At 42.7% G+C, this 12,079-nt stretch overlaps 1 pseudogene; it reads right to left on the reverse strand.

The window, feature by feature from the left end:
* Window positions 1–7,675: 7,675 nt before the first annotated feature.
* LOC123186825 (uncharacterized) lies at window positions 7,676–9,245 on the reverse strand (annotated as a pseudogene).
* Window positions 9,246–12,079: the final 2,834 nt, after the last annotated feature.

Below are 12,079 nucleotides of genomic sequence, written 5' to 3' on the forward strand. Positions count from 1 at the left end.
TAAAAGTGGTAACCCAACTTGAGCTTAAACGATGAGTATGACCTATGATCAAATGTTCTCATTTGACTCCTAAGTCAATATACTCATGTATAGATGACCTAGTCATCGCCAATTGCTTGATAGATGCTAAGATTGGTTGTGCATGCTTTGCCACATATTTCAATTGCCATCTTATTGTGTGAGCATGTTGGTGCATATTTTACTCATTCAAGGACATCCACTTGTTGTTTTGTTTGTTTGGATTCTTTTCTTTGTGCCAAGTGGATGGACAAGAATGCCTAAGAACCTTCTTTAGCTATCTATGCTTTTCTCGTCTCAAACTCTATTCATGCTACATCACAAAATTTGATCAAGTCATATTCGAACCACTCTGTGTGAGGAGCACTCGGAGTCCCCGATTCGTCATAGACATAAACTTCCAAAACCTCTTAGTGATTCTCGGTCTGACCGATTCTTCCATTTCGGTCCTACCGAGATCATCAAGTTGATCTGAGTTTTCAATCTCGGTGCAACCGATTTGAACTTTTCGGTCTCACCGATTTGCTGTAACTGAACACAGTTATGCATCTCGGTGCCACCGAGTTGTTCCACTCGGTCACACCGACAGGGTCGAGCTATATATATAGCCATGGGCAAAATTTTGGAAATTCCTCCGAAACCCTTCGCCCGCGCAACAGCTCGCTCTGCCATCGTGGTCTCCGGATCGTCTCCTCGTCGCCAGCAGCCTCCTGTCGCTGGTCTCCGCCACCGTCAACGGATTTCATCCCCGCCGTTGCCGCCGTAGCAAGTCCACCGCCAAGTTAGGGTATGGACTTAATCTTTGTGCAATCCACGTCTGATTCCTGGCACATTGTTTTCATATTGATTCTTGCCACGATTGAAACTCTTCTATCCAGCCAAAGTAGTTCATAGATTAGATGTGATTCAAATTTTTAGGGTTAGGATTCCGCCGAAACCATCTCGGACCCACCGAGTTGAAAAACTCGGTCTCACCGATTTGGCTTATGCCATTGCACTAGTGACTCTCGGTCTGACCGAGAATTACTAATCGGTGCAACCGATTTGAGGATTCTATGAAACCCTAGCAGTCTCGGTACCACCGAACTGAAACTCGGTCCAACTGAGATCATCAGTTTAGGTTCCAAAACTGCTTAGGTATCACCGAGTTTGAAAATCGGTGGATCCGAAATGCTTTCGGTGGAAGACTAAAACTGAAATTTTGAGTCATTCTTTTGCAAAAACCTCTGCATTTTGTGATGCTCATCTTTTCTATCTCATCTATAACTCTTCACAGGGTCAGCAGTCAGCTTTTCCAGTATGTCTGATCAAAGTGACAGCCAGAACAGGTCAGAAGAGCAAATGGACTTGAGTGAGGGCACTAGTCCCTCAACTTTAGATGAAGGGAGCAGAAGTACTCCTAGCAATTTGCCTAAGGCTGCAACTAGACAAAGAAGGAAAAGAACTTCAGATTCAGAGAATGAAGATTACAAAGCTGAGGAAGATTAGGCTACTTCCAAGAAAGTGGTGCTCAAGAAGAAATATGGATCAGCAAAGGATACAAAGCTAGGCATGAAGACCAAAAGGCTTGCAGGAAGACAACCATTGTCCAAGGCCAGAGCATCAACTCAACTGCCTAAAAGGCCTGAATCCCAAAGAGCCAGCTGCTGAAGGAAAGAAGAGGAAGGAAAGGGTCAAGAAGACCATGGCCAAAATTGTTGGTCAACCTTCCATGATGGAAGAGGAAGAGCTTGCTGCACCAGCTCCAAAGGCAGCTAAGCTAATGGGAGATGCAATCAGATCAGGGGCTGCAACATCCAAGCCCAAGGAATCACCCAAAGCTGCCTCCAAGGCCAAGCAAGTTCCAAAGAGGAATACTAGGAGTATTCCAGCTGCTGAGAAGAACAAGGCCCTAGTGCCCAATGTTGCTGAAGATTCAGATGAAGAAGGACAGGTTCTAAGAAAGCTCAAGCCCAAGATACCAGACCACAGTGATGCCCATCCTGTGGCTGAGGACATGAGAATCAGGAAGGATTCAGGGCTGAGACTATGGAGAATGGAAGATCCATATGCTTCAAGAAGAAGAACTGTTGTTGACTACAGGTTCCACACAAAGGAACAACAGGACTTCTATGAAACAATTCTGTTGGACAAGAAGCCCATAGTCTGTGACATGAGGTGGGTTGACTGGAAATTCATCAAGGAAAATGAACATCACTATCCTGGAGTGCAAGACAGCTTTGTTGCTTGTGGAGTTGCAGATTTTGTTGGACAGAAGTTCACCAACTGGAATGATGAGCTTATCATGCAGTTCTACTCCACAGCATACTTTTACCCAGATGGAAGAATAGTTTGGATGTCTGAAGGTACAAGGTACCAGTCCACTATTGAAGAATGGGCAAGTCTGATCAATGCCCCCAAGGAGAATGAGAATGACCTAGACAGTTATGCAAAGAAGAAGTTGGGTCACAATTCAATGGCTCACATGTACAAGGGAATTCCAGACAAGGCATTAGAGACTCACAAGTTTGGATCAGTTCACTTTCTGCTGTCAGGGTTGCCAACCATAAATTGGATTCTGAGGCACACTTTGTTGCCCAAGTCTGGTGACCATAACATGATCAGAGGGCATGCCATCAACATGTTGCATATGTTTGATGTGACACAGAAGATCAAAGTCATGAGCCTAATCATTGAAACAATCAAGAGGACTGCAGCAGATCAGAAGAGGAGCTGTGGATATGCACCTCAGATTCAAGAATTGATAAACTCAAAGATGGGCATAGGAAAATATCAGTTGGATAAGGAACACTTTCCACTTTATCCAGACATTGAGGACAATGAGGTTGTCATGAATGAAGATGATCCACAATCAGTTCAAGCTCAGGAGAAGAAGGAGAAGGCAAAGAGGGAGAAGGCTGCCAAGATGCCAACTCAAGAGGAGGCATCTGAATATTTCTTGAAAACCAAACAGGAGCAGCTTGGTTACTTGATAGCATCATCTCTGAGGATTGAGAAGGGGTTGGCCACCCTAACTCAAAACCAGGAGAGCCTGGAAAGAATCATGGAACAAAAATTCTATGATCTAGATGTCAAGGTAACTGAGATTCAGTCAGTTGTGGAGCAGCTGCAGGATGACATGCAGGAGAGGAAGGGCAAGACTACCACCAATGTGTTTGCCAGAGTGCCCAGAGCCCAGAGGTCAGTTGCAGTGCCAGTGACAGACACTAGAGCAACAACTTCAGCACCAGCCACTGCCCCTACAGTTCCAGTGCAACCAGCTCCAGCACCAACTCCTCCAGCTCCATCCACTTCAACTGAAGCCTTCATCCAAGGAGCCATCTCTACACCACCACCAGAAGATCAAGCCTGAGAGTCGATCTAGCACTATGCATTTTCTATGAACTTTTTGGTAACTTGTTGCCAAAGGGGGAGAAAAATGTATAGATCATAGGCTTCGAAAGAGAGTGTGTTGCTTTTGTTCTCTCTTGCTTTATTTGGTGGTTTTTCAATCTTTGTTTGCTTTTGGTTGAGATACTATGCTTGTGAGACATTGATGATCATGTGTTTGATCATAAGCTACACTTATGCATGCTTGATATTATCCTATCTATTTTATGTGATCACTCACTATGCTTGGTGATGAGTGCATGTATTCATTGTTTATTATTTTGAGCGCTCCACCAAGATGTATGTGACATGGAAGAGTAACCCATGAGGCTAATTCATTGTGCATTTGCAGTCCAAAGCAAATCTAAAACTATGCACAAATTTAGGGGGAGCTCTTGCTTATCACATACTTCTCAAAGCGACGATGTTATTTAAATTTTATTATCATTTGTCGAAGCTTTGATCTATATGTTGTCATCAATTACCAAAAAGGGGGAGATTGAAAGTGCAACTATCCCTAGGTGGTTTTGGTAATTCATAACAACATATAGCTCACTGAGCTAATGCTATTCCAAGACTATTATTTCAGGAAAGCTCAATGAATGGCATGGCATGCATGATGAAAGTGGATCCCTCAAAAGACTAAGGACAAAGGATTGGCTCAAGCTCAAAAGCTCAAGACTCTTAATTTTACATTTTAGTGATCCAAGATCACATTGAGTCTATAGGAAAAGCCAATACTATCAAGGAGGGATGAGGTGTTGCTTAATGATCCTCTTGCTTCATGTGCTTAGTGATATGCTCCAAAATCCTCAACTCCTTTCCCACATCCACAAATGACCTAAACCTAAAGCCAAAATCGGTCACACCGATTCTTCCTATCCGGCGCCACCGATTCCAAAAGTCATAGCCACTGCCACAAACCCTAAGCAAATTGGTCTTACCGATAGGATCTCGGTCTCACCGAGATGGGGTTGGAATCTCTCTGTTTCCCTTCGTAACGTTTCGGTCTAACCAAAGTGAGCGATCGGTCCCACCGAGATTGCAATGTAAACTCTGTTTCCTTTTTGTAACATTTCGGTCTCACCGAAAAGAGCAAATCGGTCCCACCGAGTTTACCTGACCAACTCTCTGGAAAGCTTATTACCAAATCGGTCTCACCGAGTTTGTGTAATCGGTCTCACCGAGATTACGTTATGCCCTAACCCTAACCGAATCGGCCTCACCGAGATGCATGTCAGTCCCACCGAAAATCACTAACGGTCACTAGGTTTACTAAATCGGTCCGACCGAGTTTAACGATTCGGTCCCACCGAGTTTGGTAAATTGTGTGTAACGGTTAGATTTTGTGTGGAGGCTATATATACCCCTCCACTTCCTCTTGATTTGTGGAGAGAGCCATCGAAACGAACCTACACTTCCAACTTACCATTTCTGAGAGAGAACCACCTACTCATGTGTTGAGGCCAAGATATTCCATTCCTACCATATGAATCTTGATCTCTAGCCTTCCCCAAGTTGCTTTCCACTCAAACCCTCTTTCCACCAGATCCAAATCCTATGAGAGAGAGTTGAGTGTTGGGGAGACTATCATTTGAAGCACAAGAGCAAGGAGTTCATCATCAACGCACCATTTGTTACTTCTTGGAGAGTGGTGTCTCCTAGATTGGCTAGGTGTCACTTGGGAGCCTCCGACAAGATTGTGGAGTTGAACCAAGGAGTTTGTAAGGGCAAGGAGATCGCCTACTTCGTGAAGATCTACCGCTAGTGAGGCAAGTCCTTCGTGGGCGACGGCTATGGTGGGATAGGCAAGGTTGCTTCTTCGTGGATCCTTCGTGGGTGGAGCCCTCCGTGGACTCGCACAGCCGTTACCCTTCGTGGGTTGAAGTCTCCATCAACGTGGATGTACGATAGCACCACCTATCGGAACCACGCCAAAAACATCCGTGTCTCCAATTGCGTTTGAATCCTCCAAACCCTTCCCTTTACTTTCTTGCAAGTTGCATGCTTTAATTTCCGCTGCCTATAAACTCTTTGCATGCTTGCTTGAATTATGTGATGATTGCTTGACTTGTCCTAAAATAGCTAAAATCTGCCAAACTCTAAAATTGGGAAAAGGTTAAGTTTTTTATTGGTCAAGTAGTCTAATCACCCCCCCCCCCTCTAGACATACTTCAAGGTCCTACAGAGATGTCCATGTGCTTCGCCTGTCGGAGCGTCCTCGTGGCCGGGGTGGACCAGACCCAAGCGCACTACCAGCCATGGTTGAGCCCTTGTTGTCCTCTTCCAGCCTTCCATTCGACTTTGCTGGTAGTTTTGCCACACCATACGACATGGTGTCTGGTTACACTAGTGCCAGTCAGGCACTTGGGTTCAAACTTTTAGGTTGGGGAAGCACGTGCAGTTATACATGCAATATTCATATACATGATCACAAGAAACGCTGTGTCTCGGTTCCGGCGAAAACCTGAAGATGTTGTTCATGTGTGAGCTCAAAAGGAAGCTTGTGGTGGTTGATTGAGGGGGACACTTTAATGGTTGCAGATGGGAAAAATGCTAATGTGTTGCCGACGATCAGTCCCATTTGAATTAGGGACCGTTCACATACGAGTCTGCTGACATTTTCCTTCGATATATATTGACGCTAATGATGCTACCATCTAATATTGATTCACCAGAGACGTTCTATGTCAGGCGGCGATGATGCTACCCGTCTGATTTAATCTTGATTCACCAGAAACATGTCACAGGATCAATTTATACACAAAGAAAAATCTTAGAAGCGATAGATTGACCAAAACACAATACCGATAATCAACATTCTATATCATGAGCATGCCCACCAAACTGGCAGTGTAAAATTAACAAAAATTGATTGGGCATCAATGTTTGAAAAACTGAGTTATCGGCAATAATTGGTAACAAAACTTAAAGATTGATGCAACATGTCAAATCAAATTGCAACAACTAATGTATGAGATACTTCTATTCCAAATTATTTTTTCACACAATATCCATTAGGTCCCGGGAAAAATATAGGTAATTCAAATTGAACCTAATGATGACGTGGGAGAGGAGGCGGGTAAAGGAGAGCGGGTCATTTTCATGGACACCATGTCAGCAGCAGAGGGTTTCAGACAATCTTTCTTGCACGCATCCATGGACGGATAGCACTCTTGATTGAGGAGACAACACAACCAGACCCATCCAGCTTTGCATGGTCTATTGTTGACACAAAGCCCATACGGTAAATTGATCTTCTCATCCACGTCTTCTTCGCCCATGATCCGACCTATATATGGAACAACAAATGAATTAGGTGTGAAAGAATTAGCCATTGATATGGTAACTGATCATTATGGACTGATAACGAAACAAGTAACAGGCAATGAAAGGTGAGAAAGAACTGGTAAATCTCTGTGGAACTGCATACATTGCACAGTAGGCGTGCAGCATAGGAGATGGAGAGATAGTAGCAAGCCTAGAGCGTAGATGTGAATCGTGTATTTGTCCATCATCTTCTGATGAAGTTTGAAAATGCTAGGAACAAGATATGCATGCTTGCTCTATCAACACACGGCCTGTATATATAGAGAAGGGAGAACCGGTGCAGAACCGATCAAGCAATAAAATAGTACCTATTAATTGGCCTGAAAAACATATTGCAGCAATTAATAAGACATCCGAGCAATCAAAACATATTTCAGTTTTGAATAAGGCATGCCAACAATAAAGCAGATTTCAACACGTGATAAGCGATTTCATTATTTAAAAACAGATTCCAACGTAACACTTAAGAAGGCATTTTCGCAATAAAAAGTTCCAACACTTAATAGGACATTTATAGAAGAGATATTTCAACGCTTAAAAAACGCTAAATGAGATATCAACACTTATTAGGATATTTCAACAATAAAAGCATATTTCAGCACTAAATAAGATATCCCAAGAATAAAAATATATGTCAAAATTTAATGAGAGATTTCATCTTTTTAAAAGATTTGAGCAATTAATAACACATTTCAACACTAACATAGATTTCAACATTAATGAGACAACACGAATAGATTTCGACATTTGAAAAACACATCCCGATAAATAATAACCATATGTCATCATTAAAATGGCCATCAAACAATTATTTGGTCAGAGGCATGAATACTGGATGGATAGACACCTGGTATTTAAGCTGACATAACACTAGAGTCAGTACTACTCGCTGTAAACAGGGAGCACAAGAAGAGAGCTACAGTTCAGCAAGTCAAAATGAGTTGCTGAATCATTAATATTAGAGCACCGCCTCGATCCTCTGTTGGTTGTTAAACATGTAACGATGAGATTTGTGCTTGCTCATATGGAGGCCACGCATCATCCCTTTGCCTTTGCCGTGATTCTCGTTGCCAGAGCTGAGAGCTATTGTAGTTGCCATTGTCTTTGCCTTTGTCGTTGCTGCCATTCTCGTCATTGCCTTTGCCGGCGTTGCTGAACGCTACCTCCACACCGGTGAAGATGGCAAATTCCTTGCCGGGAAACATCTTGTTGCAGTCCTTGTCGGATTCCATGACATTCAAGAAGTCCACGACAATGAACCTGCCGGAACCGAGGCCGACGACAATGGGCTTGTGCAACATGTTGGGCTGCCACTCCTCTGGCAGGCCATCACGCGCCCAGATCCGCATCTTCTCCTACGGTGGCTCCTACCCTCCGACGACGCCGGAGAGTTCAGCAACGCAGGGGAGATTGTCGGTATTTAATTTTGAAAACAAAATAATTTCAGACATCACTGAAATATGCGAAATTTTGGAAATTTCGCATATTTCGGAAATTATTTCACGTTTTCAGATTTCAAATTTCATTTGATTTTAATGAATTCTAACATAATTTAAATTTATTTTAAAAGCAGTTTGAATCGGCCTTGAAATTTCGGGGTTAAAAATATTTCAGGCCCCACTGAAATATGCAATTTTTTGGAAATTTCACTGAAATTTTGGAAATTTCACTGAAATTTTGTTGAAATTTTTAACCCCCGAGAAGAGATGCCAAACCAGAGTCCAAGCTCGGGGACGTAATCGGCCTTGCCATGGCAGGGCATGAGCCAGTCGCCAGCTTTGCTCCACTCACAAGTCGCGATGTGAAAGCAGTAGGTGCCGGCACCCTCAGCGCCTACAAAGATGGAGAAGCAGATGGTGTCTCCGACTAGGGCGTGGCCATGGACAAAGGCACACTTGTGGTGGGTAATCCACGGCGGTAGTGGGAGGATGTCGCGTGCCAGAACCTGTGAGATGCGGGGGACGGGCGGAACCCCTCCATGCCAGGGCCTCGAACTGCGGCTGCTCCTCTGCCATGCATCTGCCGGTAGAGGAGGCCATTGATGATGTAAATGTCGCTGTTGTCTTCGCCGTCATGGAGGTGCAAGTCGGTGGGAGGGACGAAGACGGACATCGACTTCTTCTTGAGTCCATGGAGGCCTGGCAGGGTGTCGATGCAGCGGGTGCCATTGACGACGTCGAAGCGCAGCATGCGGTTCCCACGGTCAGCCAAGACGACCTTGGTCTTCGAGGCGGCCGCGCATAGGGTCTGATGGTTCCCCATGTAGTAGTCGAGTTGCGGTGGCCTTATGGCCAGCTCGTTTTTTGGCGGGAAGATGTTTGGGCGCCGCCGCCTCCGTCGTCGCCAGATCTTGGGTGTTGCGGATCCTTCTTCTCGTGTTTGGGGCACGGGCCTTGGCAGGCGTGAGCGTTGGCAGCACCTTGCCATGCCCATGCGCGGCCGCCTCTTGTGCCGTCGGGTGAAAAAAATTCATCTTGGAGAGGTCACTCCAATCGGCGTAGCAAATACATGCGTTTGTGGCCGTCATATATACAACCCGAGGTTCAGGATCCTCCGGAGTAGGAGAGATAGACAACACTTGGAAGAAAACAAATGTACACATGAGATAAAAAGTTTGAGCTGAAAGTTTAATGCTTACCAAAGGCTTGCTTAACCTATTTATTGATTTATTAATATCAGCAATACAATTTTATTTAAGTACAGATGATTGTGCTACTGCACATTGAAAGGGAACGAGAAACCTATCCATTGTTGCATTTTCTCAAGATTGTTGCATTTTATGCCTCCATCCAGATAAGATAAAATCAAACAAATAACTTGAAGAGTGCTTCCATGCTTACTCTCACTAGATAGAAAGAAAACTGACCGAGCCTAACATTTTCTTGAGGGTGAAACGAATGAAGCTTCAAAAAATAAACCACGATGCATGTTGTGCATCATGTGAACTTCCTAACATAACAGGTTCTATTTGACTAACATAAGAGGTTCTATTTGACTAACATAAGGAAGAAAATCCAATGAACAATTGGATCGATATTGTTGCTTCACTTTATTACTTCATAAGTGAATTAGGAGTAGATTTTATCTGTCCTGAACAAATGGACTGCTGATTTCTATAGGTAGCAGTAGGAAGCAAAGTTTTAAATAGCGCGCTAAGCCCTGTTAGCGGCAGACATCTTCTAAATGTATAGCGTGCTATAGCGAGCTATTTAAAATATTTGTTCATGTGTTTGGACGAAAAACCCTTAGTACACGACCTCTTCTAAACGCTATAGCGGGTTATTTAAAACCATAAGTAGGATCAAGAAAAAAAATAGCGCACTACAGCAAAATAGCGCCGAGCTCAAAATACGCTATTAGCGTACTATATCGCGCTACAGCGTGCTATTAGCAAGACATTTTACACTGATACATTTAGCGAGGCAATTCTCCATACGCTATAGCAATTTGTTCACTGAGTAGGATCGATGTTAACCAAAGCAGATAGATAAACCCAATAGCTACTAGCACAAGACAAGATCATGTACGTACGTTATAGGAAGATGTGAATTACGCACATCCAAACGAAGCAGAGGACACACGTGCAAATCCAATGAGCAACACCAAAACCACGTACGCATCCGAAGCAGAGGATGAGGAAGGAAATTGAGATGGAGAAAGCACCTTAATGAAACGGGAAACAAACTGCGATCGGAGGAGGAACGGTGATGACGGCGGTGTCTGGAACGGTCACGACGGCGGCTCTGGAAAGAGCTCGGTGAGTCTGATTTGGGGCTTTCGTTTTGCACACCTCCATCCACCTTGGGATCGGCCTATTTGATCTTTTTTTCGCATCCCCTACGTAGGCCAAGCACACGGGTTCTTCTTTTCTATTTTATTTTTTCATTCTTTTTCAAATTCAAATTCTTTTTTTTTTGTAAATCATGCACTTTTCTAAGAACAACTTTTTAAATTTTTTCAAACACGTGAACATTTTCTCAAATCCATGAACGATTCTCAAACCAACAAATGTTATTCAATCCCTTAAAAAAATTTAAAATCCACAAACTTTTTTTAGATTCATGAACATTTTTATTTTTATAAAATTAGTGAATATTTTCAAATCTATCAACTTTTCCCAAGTTCATGAATCGTTTTCAAGTCCGCCAATTTTTTTTCGAAATTTTCAGAACTTTTTCCATATCCTATATTTTCAAAATTCATGCACTGTTTCCAAATTCATGACCTTTTTTCGAACTCATGAACTTTTCCCAAGTTTGTGAACCTTTTTCAAATTTATGAACTTTTTCAAATCCACAAACATTTTACAAAAAATTGTGGACTTTTTTTTCCAAATTCCTGATTGTTGAAATTTTGGGAACTTTTTCTCAAATTCACAAACTTTCCTCAAACTTGTGAACATTTTTCAAATTCATGACTTCTTATTTCAAATTCATGACCTTTTTCAAACATGTGTTCTTGTTTATCAAGGTGAAGGTTCAAAGATCAGCAGTCAAGCCCATTATCCGGCTAGTTACAAGATTGAGTACAAATGATAGAGATAGATAGTAGCAAAGTAGTACAACAAATAAAAGGAGAAATTGTGTAGAAGAACTCAATAATAGAGAATAGACCCAATGGTCCATATTGGTATCTCACTCGAAAACAGGCAAATGACATAGTAAATAAATTACAGTGGAGCAATTGACCGAATTCCAATATTTGTAACTATGCTCGTTCATGGCATAATCTCATATAAGCATTCCCCGCAAAAAAAACTCATATAAGCATTACATCTGTGATAAGTAGACCGTTAATCTAACTGCATCTACTGCTAATACTCCACCCCCAAAATCGCTATCCAACATGCATCTCGAGGTATTAAGTTTGTAAGAAATAGAGTACCACAATAAGTAAGATGACATAATGTAGATAGGAAGGAGTCAATCAATAAGTTTGTTTTGTGCGTTGCGTGCACGTACCGATCACCATGACCTTCACCATCTTCTTACTTGGTCACTAGCATTCACCTCAACTTCATTTGCTTCGCTAGTTGGTGGTTGCCTAGAAGCATTGGGGGCATACACCTCGACCATATCCTCAACACGTGATGCACTTCTACCCTCGCTCATATCATGACTTGGGAAGGAGACATGGCGGTTCAAGTCGATTTCAAGTTGATGACCTTCAACCTTGGCGGAAAACAATTCAAGTGACTTGTCTTCTTATTGCGCAACTTTTTTCCTTGTATACCTCCTAATGCAATTCCGAGATGATATGAATATTCTTCAATCGAGATTTTTATCCCGCTCCAACATTATTCCTTCCTATTAGCTTAACTATATCATTGGGGTCCATCCAATTCAACACATCTCTCACTCCA

The sequence above is a fragment of the Triticum aestivum genome, chromosome 2A (genome assembly GCF_018294505.1).
Source record: "Triticum aestivum cultivar Chinese Spring chromosome 2A, IWGSC CS RefSeq v2.1, whole genome shotgun sequence".
Classification (NCBI taxonomy): domain Eukaryota; kingdom Viridiplantae; phylum Streptophyta; class Magnoliopsida; order Poales; family Poaceae; genus Triticum; species Triticum aestivum.